At 42.7% G+C, this 16506-nt stretch overlaps 1 protein-coding gene across 3 annotated transcripts in view; it reads left to right on the forward strand.

The window, feature by feature from the left end:
• The window catches only part of LOC143029593 (uncharacterized), a 1250372-nt gene that overhangs the window by 755670 nt on the left and 478196 nt on the right, over window positions 1–16506 (forward strand). The window lies entirely within an intron of this gene.

Here is a 16506-nt window from a genome sequence, read left to right on the forward strand (position 1 = left end):
ATATATATCCTTTTATTCATCGCACCCCTTTGTGGCTCTCTGTACATTTTCAAATTTGCTACATCCTTCCTGCCTTCCTTACTTCCTTCGTTCCTTCTTTCCTTTTTTTCTCCTTTCTTTCCTTCTTTCTCTTTTCAATTAACCATTTGCTTAGTTACTCTCCTTTTGCTTGATTCCTTTTTCTTTGTATATTTATTGCAGGTTCTTATTCCTTTTTTTGTTCACTGCTTCTGTAAGATCACAAATATTCAGTCATTATCGTGTTGAGTATGTGTTGCACACCAAAGTACAGTAGCATAGTATAGCACAGTGATGTTTTTGTAATAGCACAGTAATAACATATAGTATAGTAATAGAATAGTATTAGTATAATAAAGCATTTACAGTTTAGTATAGAAGGCTAATAATTTTTTGTCAGCAATATCCACCGTTTCTGCCTTTGGGGGCAATATCACAACAAAGATACGGAACTATAGAGGTGCTCTGTTAGCCTATTAAAATTTTGAATTTGTCTTACAAACACGTGGTTCGCCTAGCACAGAAGGCAAAGGTGAGGTGTTTCAGTTACAGTCCAGGTCCTCTTGATGTACGCTCCTCGCTTTATTATCCTTTATTCTATATGTCCTCCACTTTATATTAAGTTGCTCCCTTTATTTTATATTAAGTTGCTCCCTTTATCTCCTCGTTTGTCTTTCCCAGAGCGTCACTGGGCTTCCATTCCTACCCAACTCCCTCAACATCGATCATCACGCTGGCTTTGCTCTATATGCATCATCACACTCTGGCCTTAGCTAATCACCACTACCTCACTCGAGAGCCACATTAAACAACTCCTCCTCACCCTTCCCCTTCCCCCTCAAGCTCTTCTCTCTCCTCCCCTCTCATCCTCAAACCAGTTCCCCTCTTCCTCCCTCAAGGTTTTCTCCCTCCTCCCCTTTCATTCTTAGACCAATTCCCCACTTCCCCCACAAGCATATCTCTTTCCTTCCCTCTCATCCTCAAACCAATTCCCCCCTTCCCCCTTAAGCATTTCTCTCTCCTCCCCTCTCATCCTCAAACCAATTCCCCTCTTCCCCCCAAGCACCTCTCTCTCCTCCCTTCTCATCCTCCTACCAGCCCCTCCTTCCCCCTCAAGCATTTCTCTCTCATCCTCTCTCATCCTCAAACCAATTCCCCTCTTCCCCCTCAAGTATTTCTCCTCCCCTCGCATCCTCAAACCAGTTCCACCTTCCTCATCTCAAGCATTTCTCTCTCCTCCCCTCTCATCCTCAAACCAATTCCCCTCTTCCTCCCTTAAGCATTTCTCCCTCCTCCCCCTCTCATCCTCCTACCAATCCCCCCCTTCCCCCTTAAGTATTTCCCTCTCCTCCCCTCTCATCCTCAAACCAATTCCCCCCTTCCCCCTTAAGCATTTCCCTCTCCTCCCCTCTCATCCTCAAACCAATTCCCCCTTCCCCCTTAAGCATTTCTCCCTCCTCCCCCTCTCATCCTCCTACCAATTCCCCTCTTCCACCTCCACCCCCCTCAAGCACTACTCTCTCCCCAGTAACCTCCTTTTATCATCTTTACTGTTTCTGGGATCTTAGAGTATTGACATTATTTTTTGTTGTCGGCTTTTAGGTCGTTGTCGTTGTCGTCGTCGTCGTTTTTGTCGTATATGTCATCTTTGTCGCTTTTATCATCGTCATCGTCGTTGTCTTCGTCCATCGTCGACGTCGTTGTCCTCGTTGCCGTTGCGCCGTTGTTGTCGTCATCTTCACCTCGTAGTTTCTCAATTTTCCTTCAAATTCGTTTTTCCTCTTTTCCCCTCCTCATCATTCCACTCATTTTCCCTCCACATTCATCTCTTCTGATCCACCTCTTTTTTCTAAGCCTCATTTCACCCTTCCCTCTCTCTCTTTTTCTCTTTAACTCTCCTCTCTTCTCCCCCTTCCATACATAATTCATATTTTACTCTTATGAATTATCTTTTCTTTGCCCCTCCTGACCCTCATGTACACGCTCTCACGCTCTCACTCACTCGTACTCTCACCCTCTCACGCACAAAAGCCCACATCATTTTACCACTTCAAAACTCACGTCCTCAATGGTCTCACTGTTTCATACCATCACGCTCTCACGCTTTCGTGGTCTCACGTCTCTCCAAAGTCTCACTAACTGTGCTCATCAACCCTTTCATATAAAGTCGCCTGATGTAAGTACTCTCCTCTTTCAACTCCTCCCTCCTCTTCCTCCACGTTACTTCCTCTTCCTCTCCACTCCCTACCTCTTCCTCCCTTTCCTCATCCTTATACTCCCCCTGATCTTCCCTTCCTACCTCTTCTCCCTCCCTGCCTCTCCTCCCCTCCTCCCCCTAGCCACTCTTCTCCTCCCTCCCTCCTCCCTTCCCCATCTTCCTTGCCCTCCTGTACCTCTTCCTCCCTACCTCTTCTATTGGTTCCCCCTCTACCACACCTTTTCCCCCTCCCCTGCCCTTCCCTGTTGGCTCCCTTTCCTCACCCCCCCCGACCCTCTCTCTTTCCCCTCCTTGCCCCTCCCTCCTCCTTTCTTGCCCCCTCCTCCTGCCCCCATCCCTGCCCCTCCCTGCCCCCCCACCTGCCCCTTCCTGCCCCTCCCTACTCCTTTCTTGCCCCTCTACCTGCCCCCTTCCCTGCCCCTTCCTGCCCCTCCCTACTCCTTTCTTGCCCCTCTACCTGCCCCCTCCCTACCCCTTCCTGCCCCTTCCTACTCCTTTCTTGCCCCTCTACCTGCCCCCTTCCCTGCCCCTTCCTGCCCCTTCCTACTCCTTTCTTGCCCCTCTACTTGCCCCCCTCCCTGTACCTTCCTGCCCCTTCCTGTCCCTCCCTACTTCTTTCTTGCCCCTCTACCTTGCCCCTTCCTGCCCCTCCCTACTCCTTTCTTGCCCCTCTACCTGCCCTCCTCCCTGCACCTACCTGCCCCCTCCATGCCCCTTCCTGCCCCTCCCTACTTCTTTCTTGCCCCGCTACCTGCCCCCTCCCTGCCCCTCTATGCCCCTTCCTGCCCCTTCCTACCCCTCCCTACTCCTTTCTTGCCCCTCTACCTGCCCCCCCTCCCTGCCCCTTCCTGCCCCTTCCTACTCCTTTCTTGCCCCGCTACCTGCCCCTCCTTGCCCCTCCCTGCCCCTCCCTACCTATCCCTTTCCCTACCTACACCCTCCCCTAAATAACTCCGCTCCCTCAGTTGGGTTCGGTCTTGCTCCAACACCTCGTCAGGTATCGATCTCGGACCCAACAATCAAACGGCGCGGAGGGATCGAATGAAGAGAGCGAGAGGTCCCAAAAGGAATGAGAACAGAGGAAAGGAAAAAGAAAAAGACATAAAAGGGAGTTTACGGACAAAAGTGGTCGAAAATAACAGGAGAATCTAATCCGTGGGTGGACTAAATTTGTGCACGATGCATGTCTGTTGAGAGATAGAAAGAGAGATAGAGAGAAAGCAAGAGAGAGAGATAGAGAGAGAGAGAGAGAGAGAGAGAGAGAGAGAGAGAGAGAGAGAGATCAAAGCCCACGACATAGAAAAGGTGTTTGAATGGATTAGAGCTTGGATCAGTGACAGAAAACAGCGGGTCACCATAGACATTGTAATATCCAAGTGGGAGATGTTTCTAGTGGAGTTCATATATACTGTATGTATATATATATATATATATATATGTATATATATATATATATCTGTATATATATATATGTATATTTATATATGTTGAAGTATGGAAGACAAATGAGTGGAAGGGCGGTTAGCTAAAGACAGAGAACAGTTGGAGTTTTATTCACTGACGTTTCGTCCTTACCAGGACATTCTCAAAGTACATATATGTGTGTGTGTGTGTGTGTGTGTGTGTGTGTGTGTGTGTAAGTATATATATATATATATATATATATATATATATATATATATATATATATGTATATGTATGTATGTATATTTATCAATGTAATCATTAATATTATCACTATCATTACTAATACCATCATCATCATCACCGTCGTCATCTTCGTCATTGTCATCATCGTCATTATCATCATCGTCATCGTCACTATCGTCGTCACCATCGCCGCAATTACCATCGTCATTGCAGTCACCATCTCACAAACCCAGGGATCCCCATCACCACCATATCCATCACCAATGTCATCGCAATCATCACCATTCCAATCGCTATCATCACTATTACCATCATCACTATCTGTTGCTGTCATTATCGTCATCATCATTAACCTGAACTTTTATGTGGTTCTCCTCCTTTCTTCACCTTCACTGCATTATCAGTTTCCACATTAATTATTTTTTCTTATCGCTATCTCAATTTCCATCCATTTTGATGCCGTGCCTCTCTCTCTCTCTCTCTCTCGCTCTCTCTCTCTCTCTCTCTCTCTCTCTCTCTCTCTCTCTCTCTCTCTCTCTCTCTCTCTCTCTCTCTTTTTTTTTTTTTTTTTTTATATCACACATTTCCTGTCCACTTTAATAAAATTACTGCCTCACGACTCCGCACTCCGCTTGATGACGTGGAACCAAAACCCACTGTGATTGGTTCAGAAAAATCACGATAACCAATCATAGTGATTTTTGGGTCTACGTATGGAGGGCGTGTCTTAACTGACTGAATAATTTGATTACAAAATAGAATTTATCCATACCTAGCCTCAACGATCCATTGATAATTGCCACTTGCCCTAGCTAAGCTGAACGCAGAGGTGCTTTCGGTCATTGCTAAGCTTCTCGTCTTAGTTTGTATTGAGGATGTAGGTTCATAGTTTCTGAAAATTTTAAATTTTAAACCTATACTTTGTAAAATCGTCCAAATTTAACCAGAATAAAGCCTTTAAAGAGCGCCACCATGGTAGATCAATATCTAGTGATGCAAAAAAAAAAAAAAAAAAAAAAAGTTTTATCGGATTTTTTTTTTTTTTTTTTTTTTTTTAAACAATGCCAAAGTTGCTCAGATATTAATATTGAGTATATGAAAACAGGTGCAGCTTTGGCAGTATAAAAAAACGAACCTTTTTTTTTATCACAACCAATACCCACAATGCATAAACCCACAAATCTACAAATCACTATCTGGTTTGCATATGCATTGGTTTCACAATGCCATCAGGCAATTTTATTCATTTAGGAGATATAATCTGTAATCTAAGTGTTGGGAGTTATTCTGATTCTGCTATTTTTACGATTTGTATTTTACTCTTGCCAACGTCGGAATGTTTTATTATTCAAAACTAGGAAACCCACCGTAGGCGTATTGTTAAACAAATGTTCCGAGGTGGAAGGTAAACTATACCGATAACAAGCCTTATGCTCAGAGGAAATAAGAACCAAAGTTGCTTGTCACAGCTTCAAGTCTCAATACTAGGAGATTTTGTTTAAGAGTATTTTGTTAGCATTAATTAGAGCTTCTGTTCTTAATAGCAATATGGTTCTGAAGAAATAGAATCACAGAAATGATGGAGAAGAGATTTAAGTAGGGCAGTAGAACAAAGGACGACGAATGGAATAAACTTAGTCACCATGTAATAAGCACTGAAACTATCTGTTGCTTTAAGAAACGACGAGACAACTTTATGGATGGGGATGACAGGTGCTGATGGATACGGAACTCCCTAGTGTAGGCCTTATGGCCTCTTGCAGTCTCCTTCATTCTTATGTTCTTATGTAAAGATAAAAGTAATCACCTTTCATTTTTAGTAGAGGCTACTTTCCCGTTTAAAAGAATAATGAATAACTCTAGCCCATTAGAATGTTGCTGAAGTTTCTAATGTATGAAATGCATCACATAAGGAGTCACTTCTTCGTACGGGATTTTGCTTGTTTAAGAATACTCCTCTTCAACTCTCGCTTAACACTTTAGTTTCACATATACTCTATTCCGAGTGCCAATTTACAATTTCGCTTAGAAAAAAAAAAAAAAAAAAAAAAAAAAAAAAATATATATATATATATATATATATATATTATATATATATATATATATATATATATATATATATATATATATATATTATGGACCGAAAAGTGTCCTGTCGCCATACTTTATCAGTGTAATTTCTCATAAATCATTGTTGCGAAATAATTTATTAAAAATCATGTTAAGGGTCAAATGGCTTTCTCTAAATATCATCAAACGACTCTGGAGTGTTAACTCATTCAAGACAATGACAATCATTACAGATTTTATTCTGTCTAATGCCAGACTATCTCCATCAACTAAGTTGGAAAATTCGAGATATAATTAGATATCTGTCTACTGCACAGATGTGTTAATTCTGAAGTAACTGTCATTAGCCAAAATGAAAAATATGAAGCAATACTTAAAGGGTTGACTCTATCCCTAAATATGTAAATTAGACTCTTAACCCATTCAACTCCGATGACAAGATGTCTTGTCATTTGGTCAAATAAAACAAAAAATCATAAAACACCAAAATGTTTGATCAAACACCAGAAAAATATGACGTCAGTCCTCGCTTCGCTCGCAGCGAAGCGAGGACTGACGTCATATTTTTCTGGTGTTTGATCAAACATTTTGGTGTTTTATGATTTTTTGTTTTATTTGACCAAATGACAAGACATCTTGTCATCGGAGTTGAATGGGTTAAAGAGGGACAGAGAAAGAGAAAGAGAGGGAGAGAGAGAGACAAAGACAGACAGAGACATACTGTAGACAGAGACAGAGAGATAGAGATGCAGAGAGACAGATATAAAGACAGAGATACTCATAGAAAGAGAGGCAGAAACAGAGGAAGACCAAAAAGAGAGAGAGGTGGAGAGAGAGAAAGAGAGAGGCAGAGACATAGGTAGACAGTGACAGAGACAGAGATAGACAAACAGACAGACAGAGAGAGATAGACAGACAGGCAGACAGACAAACAGACAGAGGCAGAGAGAGAGAGAGAGAGAGAGGGAGAGACAGAGAGAGAGAGAGAAGGAGAGAGAGAGAGAGAGAGAGCACAAGCTTATATGAAGTGGGTTGAACACACATTATAGACAAGACAAACGCAAACTTTGAGCTTGCTGAGCACACACCGAGTAGGGCAAACAGACACTGTGACCGGGGCAGTCCAACATTGCTAAACCGAACACAAACTCTGATGAAGGGGCCTGGAGCGAACAAGCAAGCGCGCACGCACGAGGCCGGCCACCTGTGCACAGATGTACGTTTGCGTGCACACACACAAACACACACATAAACACAGGTATATATATATATGTGTGTGTGTGTGTGTGTGTGTATATTATATATATATATATATATATATATATATATACATATATATAATATGTGTGTTTGTATATATGTGTATATATGTGTGTGTGTGTGATTCACCATGGTCTTTTTTGGATCACGTGTTGGACTCGTGATCGACAGTTATATCCCTCCCGGAACAGAGCTCAGAGCTCGTATGACCGATCTATGGCTAATGCTGTGACCATACACGCACACACACACACCCAACACCTTGCCCACGAGAGTTGGAGTAATGACTCGAAGCGCAGTGATACTGAAATTATTTCAGCCCTGGGCAGGATTCGAGCCCGGACCGCCGTGTTAGTGTGTGTATTATTGATAAGCAAATATTTTACTTTTTTGCATGGCCTATCATTATCTTTATTGTTAATAAAATTATCACAGATGAATGCCCTTCGACTAAGTAGCACTCAAGAAGGCTGCAGGACTATGTTGTGTCAACAAGTTGATAAGATTCAGTGCTATAAGGGGCACAGTGTTCATCTCTCGAACTCGTAGCTCCGTTGTGTGACAAGAGGTCGTTTGGAACCGAGACATTGCTAAGTAACATCCGCTATCTCCATAACCCGTAAGAGAGTGATTGTCTACTGGGATAGAATCGTTGGTAAACTTAATCTTACAACAACAACATAACCCGTAAGATGTGAAATATTACTTGAACTTCTTGCCAATTTCACTGCCTTTGATCTGACTGTCTTCTTCGGCCTATACTGTCTGTTTTGCCTGAATTGGAAGTTTGACGCTTATGAGAAGAACAAAAGAGTTTCGTATTACAAAGTTTTTCTTATTCTTTTTTTTTTTTTTTTTTTTTTTTTTTTTTCTTTTTTTTTTTTTTTTTCTTAAAGACGAGTCAGAATTTCCATTCGCTGACCGTCATCGAGAACACGGAGAGTCTGAAGTCCCTACCGGAGGAACTCCTCTCACTCGAAAATGCTCTTCGTTTTGGCCAACACCCAACGATTTTATCACGCCCAGGGCATAGGATCAAAACCAGACTGGATCCAGTTAAAAATCATTTCCTCATTGACCCAAAAATTTACCTCCCAAAGTGAATAAAATTGTATGACGGCAAGTAGACAAAACGCAAGAGATTTTGCCGAGACTGGAGATGCAATTCTCTAGATTGAATGAAGTTTCCCGCAACTGACTAAAATTGTTTGGCGGCGGTCAATACAAACATAACTCTAATACAACAGCTCTTTAAAACTTCTCCCTGCCCAGACACTCCGAATTCATTAGTCGTTCTGAGGTGCCCGTCCTGAGGTAATTTCCTCACCAACCACCTCAGTTAACTTGTCTTCGTCGTGTTTTAAGTAGCTTTCTCACCAACCACCTTGTCCACGTCGTGTTTTAAGGAAAGACCAATGGTGTTTCATGTGTCACGTGACCATAAAGATGCGCATGTCAGTTTGGATGCAGGTGCGGTTAAGGGTGCGCATTCGGGTTTTTCCTCTCAGGAAGTGTCGCGGCCAAAGAATCAGCGCGGTGCAGCGTGGGGTCGGTGTAAATCCCAGAGACAAGAATCGGTCCTTTTACTTAAAGATTCATCCCGATGCAACAGAACAGTGAGTGACCTGCAACCGGATAAAGGTAAGAAGAAGGAGAAAGTTGAGGAGGAGGAGGAGGAGGAAGAGGAGGAGGAGATTAGAGAAGAGGTTAGAAAGAAGGAAGGGAACAGGAGTAAGAACAAAAGTAGGAACAAGAATGGAAGAAGAAGAATGGAAAAACAAGAGGAATGGAAGGGTTAGTAGGAGGAGAGGAAGACAAGAGGAAAAAAGAAGAGTACAACAAAAGTGGAGTAGCAGAACAAAAGAAGAATATGGAAGAAGAGGATTAGCAATGGAGGAGGAGGAGGTGAAGGAGAGGAGGAGAAGTTGGAGAGAGAAGGAAAAGTAGGACAGTAGGAGAAAGAGGTAGAGAACTAGAAGAGGAGGTTGAGGAGAAGTAAGAGAGGAGGAGGAGAACTAGAAGAGGAACTGGATGAGGAGTAGGAGTGGGAGAGGAGGAGGAGAACTAAAAGAGGAACTGGAGTAGGAGAACTAGAAGAGGAATTGGAGGAGGAGTAGAAGTGGGAGAGGAGGAGGAGAACTAGAAGAGGAACTGGAGGAGGAGTAGGAGTAGGAGACGAGGAGGAGTAGGAGTGGGAGAGGAGGAGGAGGAGAACTAGTAGAGGAGCTGGAGGAGGAGAACTAGAAGAAGAACTGGAGGAGTAGTAGGAGTGGGAGAGGAGGAGGAGAACTAGAAGAGGAACTGGCGGAGGAGTAGGAGTGGGAGAGGAGGAGGAGAACTAGAAGAGGAGCTGGAGGAGGAGTAGGAGTGGGAGAGGAGGAGGAGAATTATAAGAGGAACTGGAGGAGGAGTAGGAGTGGGAGAGGAGGAGGAGAACTAGAAGAGGAACTGGAGGAGGAGTAGGAGTGGGAGAGGAGGAGGAGAACTATAAGAGGAACTGGAGGAGTAGGAGTGGGAGAGGAGGAGGAGAACTAGAAGAGGACCTGGAGGAGGAGTAGGAGTGGGAGAGGAGGAGGAGAACTATAAGAGGAACTGGAGGAGTAGGAGTAGGAGAGGAGGAGGAGAACTAGAAGAGGACCTGGAGGAGGAATAGGAGTGGGAAAGGAGGAGGAGAACTAGGAGAAGAACTGGAGGAGGAGTAGGAGTGGGAGAGGAGGAGGAGAACTATAAGAGGAACTGGAGGAGGAGTAAGAGTGGGAGAGGAGGAGGAGAACTAGAAGAAGAACTGGAGGAGGAGTAGGAGTGGGAGAGGAGGAGGAGGAGAACTAGAAGAGGAGCTGGAGGAGGAGTAGGAAAGGTGGCTGATAAGGAGCATTAGGAGGGGAGGCAGAGGAGGAGGAGGCGGAAGGAGGAGATATAAGAGCCGGAGCAGGAGCTGGAGTGGGAGAGGAGTCAAAGGAGGAGTAGGAGTAGGAAGAAAGGAGGTGGAAGAGAAGAAGGATTAAGAGAGGAGAAGAAAAAAATGAAAGTAAGAAAGGAGGAGGAGAAGGAGAGGAGGGGCAAATAAATAGAAGAGGTGGAGGAGGAGTAAGAGAGGATGAAAAGGAGGAGGAGGAGAAGGAGAGGAGGGGCAGAAGAATAGAAGAGGTGGAGGAGGAGTAAGAGAGGATGAGAAGGAGGAGGAGGAGAAAGGGAAGGAGAGTGGGGGCAGAGGAAAAGAAGAGGTGGAGGAGGAGTAAGAGAGAATGAGAATGAGAAATAACGATAAAAGTTGAGGCGGAGGAGAACTAGGAGTAGGAATAGGATAGGATTCGGAGGAGGAGGAGGAGTAGGGGAAGAGTCGAGGTAGGAGAAGGTGGAGAAATAGGAGTTCGAAAGGAGGTCGGGGAGATAGATTATGGAGTAGGAGAGGAGTCGCAGGAGAAGTAGAAGAAGAAGTGGAAGAGTTGTTGGAAAAGGCGGAGGAGGAGGAATAGGAGAGGAAGCGAAGGAGTAGGAGAAAGAAGAGAAGAAGGAGGAGGGGAGGTATAAAAGAAGTAGAGGAGCACTACGTTAAGAATAAGAAACAGAAAAGGAGGAAAAGGAGTTTATGGAAGCAGTGGAGGAAGCGGAAACACCGTCGGCGGAAGATGTGAAGGACTCGGCGACGGCCCCGAAAGAGAAGAGGGAGATCAGAAACGGGGCCGCATGGTTTCGGGGGTCGGAGGAGGAGGAGGAGGAAGAGGAGGAGGAGGAGGAGAAAGGGAAGGAGAACGAGGAGTGTAAATACGGAGGGCGTAGAAAGTGAGGTCACGAAGTCTCATTACCATCAATAGCAGAGCCGCAAAAATAATGTTTATTTCCAGAATCGCGCCGGATCTTTGGGAGTTTCCAATCCGGTTCAAGTATCGATAGCTCTGATGGAGTGCGGTCGAGTGCTTCGAATGGGAAATTCCGGGTATTGCGTGAACCCTGTTCCCAAGAACGGCCCCAAAGACGCGGCTCTGAGTTCTAAAGCTTCTCTTTCAAGTTAGGCTTCATAAAGTCTTTTGCTGCAGAGGCGTTGTATTAGAAGGGATGAATGGAATGATCTGGGGGAAGAAAGAAGAAAATATGTGGAGTCTGTCACTGATAAGATCATTTAATGTAATGGCATGCTTTATTGGTATTATGATTGCTAGCAAAGACACTGTCATTCAGAATAAAATAAAATAATAATCCAATAAACTACAAACACTTCATCCACACTCATCAGCAAGTAAATCAAAAACGTATCAAATGAATTTAAAAATAAAAAAGTCGCACTATAATAGAAGTGATGGAGGTCAGAAGGTGCTAAACGTTGCCAATATTTTGAAAGTCTTGACCCCAAAATAGTCTTCACATCCAAAAGGAAATGTTCGAGATCAGAGTGTGCTCTTCTGTTAAATCATGCAGGAAACATGGCGCCCCGACAGCACATTCATCGAGGTGCGGGTTCTTCAAAGGCCATTTGTATTCGATGTGGATCGCCTGGGCTCAGAAGCCTTCTTCTTCTTCTTCTTCTTCTTCGGCCCGACACGAGAGGAGCACATGAAGTAAGAGCGTTTTCGACAGCGGAGCTCGTAATACTTGAGAGCCGGTTATCTCTAGCTGCACATAACCATTATCAAATCGTACGCATTTCCCATGCTTTATATGAATACGAATGAATATATATATATATACATACATATATATATATATATATATATATATATATATATATATATGTATATATATATATATATACATGTATATATAATATGCATGTACATATGCATGCACTCATGTATGAATATTTGTATTTTGTATATATATGTATATATATATATATATATATATATATATGTATATATATATATGTTTGTGTGTGTGTGTGTGTGTGTGTGTGTGTGTGTGTGTGTGTGTGTGTGTGTGTGTGTGTGTGTGTGTGTGTGTGTGTGTGTGCGCGTGTGTGTGAAAGAAGGGAACAGCATTTTTGTAGTCGGTCAAAATTTCTTTTAGGCTGATACCTAACTGTTCTGTTTCATAAATCACCCTCTTTACGCCAGAACAAAATGTATAAGGTGCATGGCTGTCTTCAGTGAGTTACGTATTATTGCTAAGAGTTTCTCTGATTGGAAACCCGTAGCCTCGTAGTGGCTGGCAACAGGAACATTATACTTTTGTCTCTGTTGTACGAGTATTAGTGAGGGGCAATTTCTATCTTACAATCGCGGGAGGAGAGCAGTCACCGGTTGTCAGATTTCCCTGTGTGAAAGTGGGTAGGAAATCCAAAGTTAATAGAGAAGTCTTGGTCATGAGACGGAGTGTCAGCACTCGGGGTTGCACCTACTCATGTAGGTGAGGATGAAGTCGGATTTCGATAAACGGGGATAGGATTTTTTTTTTTTTTTTTTCTAATTCATAAAGTATCACTCGAGAATGACAATGATTGAATTACATGAACGAAGCAATTCCGCAACAGAGACGTGATTGAACCATTTCATTATTATAACTTGATTTTTAGATTGATTCGCTCTCCTTCATGACATACATGCATACACACATGTACACACACACACACACACACACACACACACACACACACACACACACACACACACACACACACACACACACACACACACACACACACACACACACACACGCTCACACACAGTCATCTGATGTGCTCGGGTTGGAACAAAAATATGAAAAGAAAAATTATGATATTGAATGGATTGTAATGCAGCTTCTCAAGATTCACAGAATCAGCCATTCCACAAGACCCACAAATTTTGACTACAATGATAATTACGCTAATGTTTTGAAACATTATCTTTCAACTCCCCGAAGGAAAAAAATATCTGAACCAGTTTCAGGGTACGAAAAGGATGATCATGACGTCTGGGTACACAACTCTTAAATTTCTTGAAGAAAAGAATTTGGAGCGATTTTTGGATTCTTCAAGTTCATGGTTATGTTAGTGGCTCGTGTTTCGTTGCTTTTGAATGAGTTCATTGGTCGTAAACCGAAACCTCGAGGGCGGGGGAGCCAATGGCAAGACACGAAAATAACTGACCCTCGGAATCCGCCCACAAAGCAATTAGAGCTCACGCAAACAACGCCCTCTCAAGATATATGTTTGTTGGGAGGGCCTCTTCAGCAAAAGGATGTACATAATCACAAACATACACACACACACACACACACACACACACACACACACACACACACACCTCTCATGGCGCTGTGGTTAGAGCTCTGGCCTGCCACTACGGAGGTCCGGGTTCGACCCTCGCCCGGGGCTGAAATAATATCAGTATCGCAGCGCTGAGGGGTGTTACTCCAACTCTCGTGGGCGGGGAGTTGGAGGTGTGTGTGTGTGCAAGGTCATAGCATTACCCATAGATCGGACCTACGAGCTCTGAGCTCTCTTCCAGGAGGGAAATAGCTGTCGATCACGAGTCCAACACGTGATCCAAAGACCAAGTGAATACACACACACACACACACACACACACACACACACACACACACACACACACACACACACACACACTCACATATATATATATATATATATATATATATATATATATATATATTTATATACACATACACACACACACACACATATATATATATATGTATACACATACACACACACACACACACACACACACACAAACACTTATATACACATACGCACAAACACACATCCACAGGCTCATGTGTAAGGGTGAAAAAGCCTTTGTATATGTATATATATATATACATGTATATATATATATATATATATGTGTGTGTGTGTGTGTGTGTGTGTATTTTCAACCTCTTCCATTATTAAGTAACTATTTTGTTTCGATTTCTATAGCCACTGTTCTTATCTTATGAACAATAATTTCTCAGAACTTTCAAAATATACCTAGAAATGAAATTATTACCTCTAGTCAAGATAAACTGAACATTTTGAAACGATATTCCATGTTGTTCAAAAGCGCCTTAGAGTTATATTCGTTTCCCCTCTGGCATTTTCGGTAACTGTGTCCTTTGCCTAGACAGGAAATTTGAATTGAGTTTGTTATTAGACTCTCGCTGGCAGGCAAGCCGTGCATTTATAACTTCAGTGCATTAAACAATTCACAACAAGGGGGAACACTTCTGCTGGATTCATGCCCCAAACTTTTGTCAGGGAAAAGACAGTGTTTATCTCGCAAAGTTGAAGGAATGTGCATGAATATAGTAGTCAGTTCTTTCAGTTCAGGAGTTCGCTTATTATGGTATCTTTGGTGTTCATGAAGACTGCAAGGTTACTTGTGAGGATGAATTTTGTTTTCGTGTTTTTAACTAGAGGAGGGCTTGGTCACCGAGTAGACGAGGGTGTTGGCTTAAGGAAGAGAGAAGCTTAATGGATGGTTTCCTGAAACTAGAGCGGCGTTTCCCAACCTTTTCTAACCATAGCACTCCTTATTGTCATGTCTAAGCAGTCCAGCACCCCTGTCTTGTTATTAGATGGATAAAAGAAAGTGAAGTGTACTGCTTGATGATTTATTTTCTTGATTCCTTGGAACTGGAATAAATTGACGATATTGTTTGTAGAAGAAATAAGAACACCCTAGAAAAATAAAATAGCATGGAAAAAGTCAAACATGCACAACTAGGTAATCAATGATACATACATCAATTTGTTTTTTGTGTGCATCACTTACCAGCACCCCTTATAATTGATTTTTTTTTCTTCAATTAGAGCACATAATCTTAATTCTTCCTCAACTTAGACAAAAACACTCGTCTGCGTATAGGTCATACGCACTTGACCCACAAACATCTGATGACAAATGAGGCAGAAAGGCAGGTTCTTCTCTGCTCCACACACACACACACACACACACACACACACACACACACACACACACACACACACACACACACACACACACACACACACACACACACACACACACACATGGCGCTGTGGTTAGAGCTCTGGCTTGCCACTACGGAGGTCCGGGTTCGATCCTCGCCCGGGGCTGAAATAATATCAGTATCGCAGCGCTGAGGGGTGTTACTCCAACTCTCGTGGGCGGGGAGTTGGGGGTGTGTGTGTGTGCAAGGTCATAGCATTACCCATAGATCGGACCTACGAGCTCTGAGCTCTCTTCCAGGAGGGAAATAGCTGTCGATCACGAGTCCAACACGTGATCCAAAGACCAAGTGAATACACACACACACACACACACACGCACACACACACACACACACACACACACACACACACACACACATTTTTAAATGTAAACCTTATTTTAATGGAATTCCCCCCCCCCCCCGTTTCTCATAAGAAGGGAGGTCTAACAGATCGAAAACTCTATCACTGTCTGATATTATATGGGTAAGTAGTTCTATTGATAATGTGCTAAAGTTTTTAAAAGACGTTGATCTGTTTTATGATATTTAATTACCATTATGTGTGTGAGAACGAGTGTTGTGAAAGTTAATTTTACTGTAGTTTACGAAATTTTTATCTTTAATAAACTGTACGGATACGTTCAAATGAATGAAAACAAAATCTTATAAATATAACCAATTCATTTAAAAAAAAAGTAGAAAATCGCTGAATGACCTGAAGGCTGGCAATGCAAAAAAATTATAATTCAATTCAGTAATTCAGTTTAACAAAGACTATAATTGCAATGCCCATCTACCTCGTAGATCAGTAGATCAATGGAATCTGGTAGAACACAAAACAAAAGAAAAAATAATACGAACAAGATGGAGACGCAATGATTTCTTAAAGTGTTTGTGTTCGTGAGACAGACTGACAAAAGGTATTTTTTTTTCTTTTTCTTTTTTTAACTTTCCAAAAGGAAAAATCAAACATTTTCTGTCCTTCGGCTCCTGAAGAACGTAATAGTATTCATATTCTGGACAGTTTCCTCCCTAACTCTGTCTATTGAATAAAGTATGCTAAGTTAAGATGTTTTTTCTGTAGTCTAGCAAAAATGAAAATGCTGACCTTAGTAAAGTACGCGCGCATTTATACACACGCACACACACATGCACACACACACACACACACACACATATATATACACAGCCACGCAAACAGACACACACACACAGCCACGCAAACAGACACACACACACACACACACACACACACACACACACACACACACACACACACACACACACACACACACACACACACACACACACACTCTCTCTCTCTCACACACACACACACACACACACACACACACACACACACACACACACACACACACACACACACACACTCACAC

This window comes from Oratosquilla oratoria, chromosome 11, assembly GCF_046742065.1.
Source record: "Oratosquilla oratoria isolate Oo_2021 chromosome 11, ASM4674206v1, whole genome shotgun sequence".
NCBI lineage: Eukaryota > Metazoa > Arthropoda > Malacostraca > Stomatopoda > Squillidae > Oratosquilla > Oratosquilla oratoria.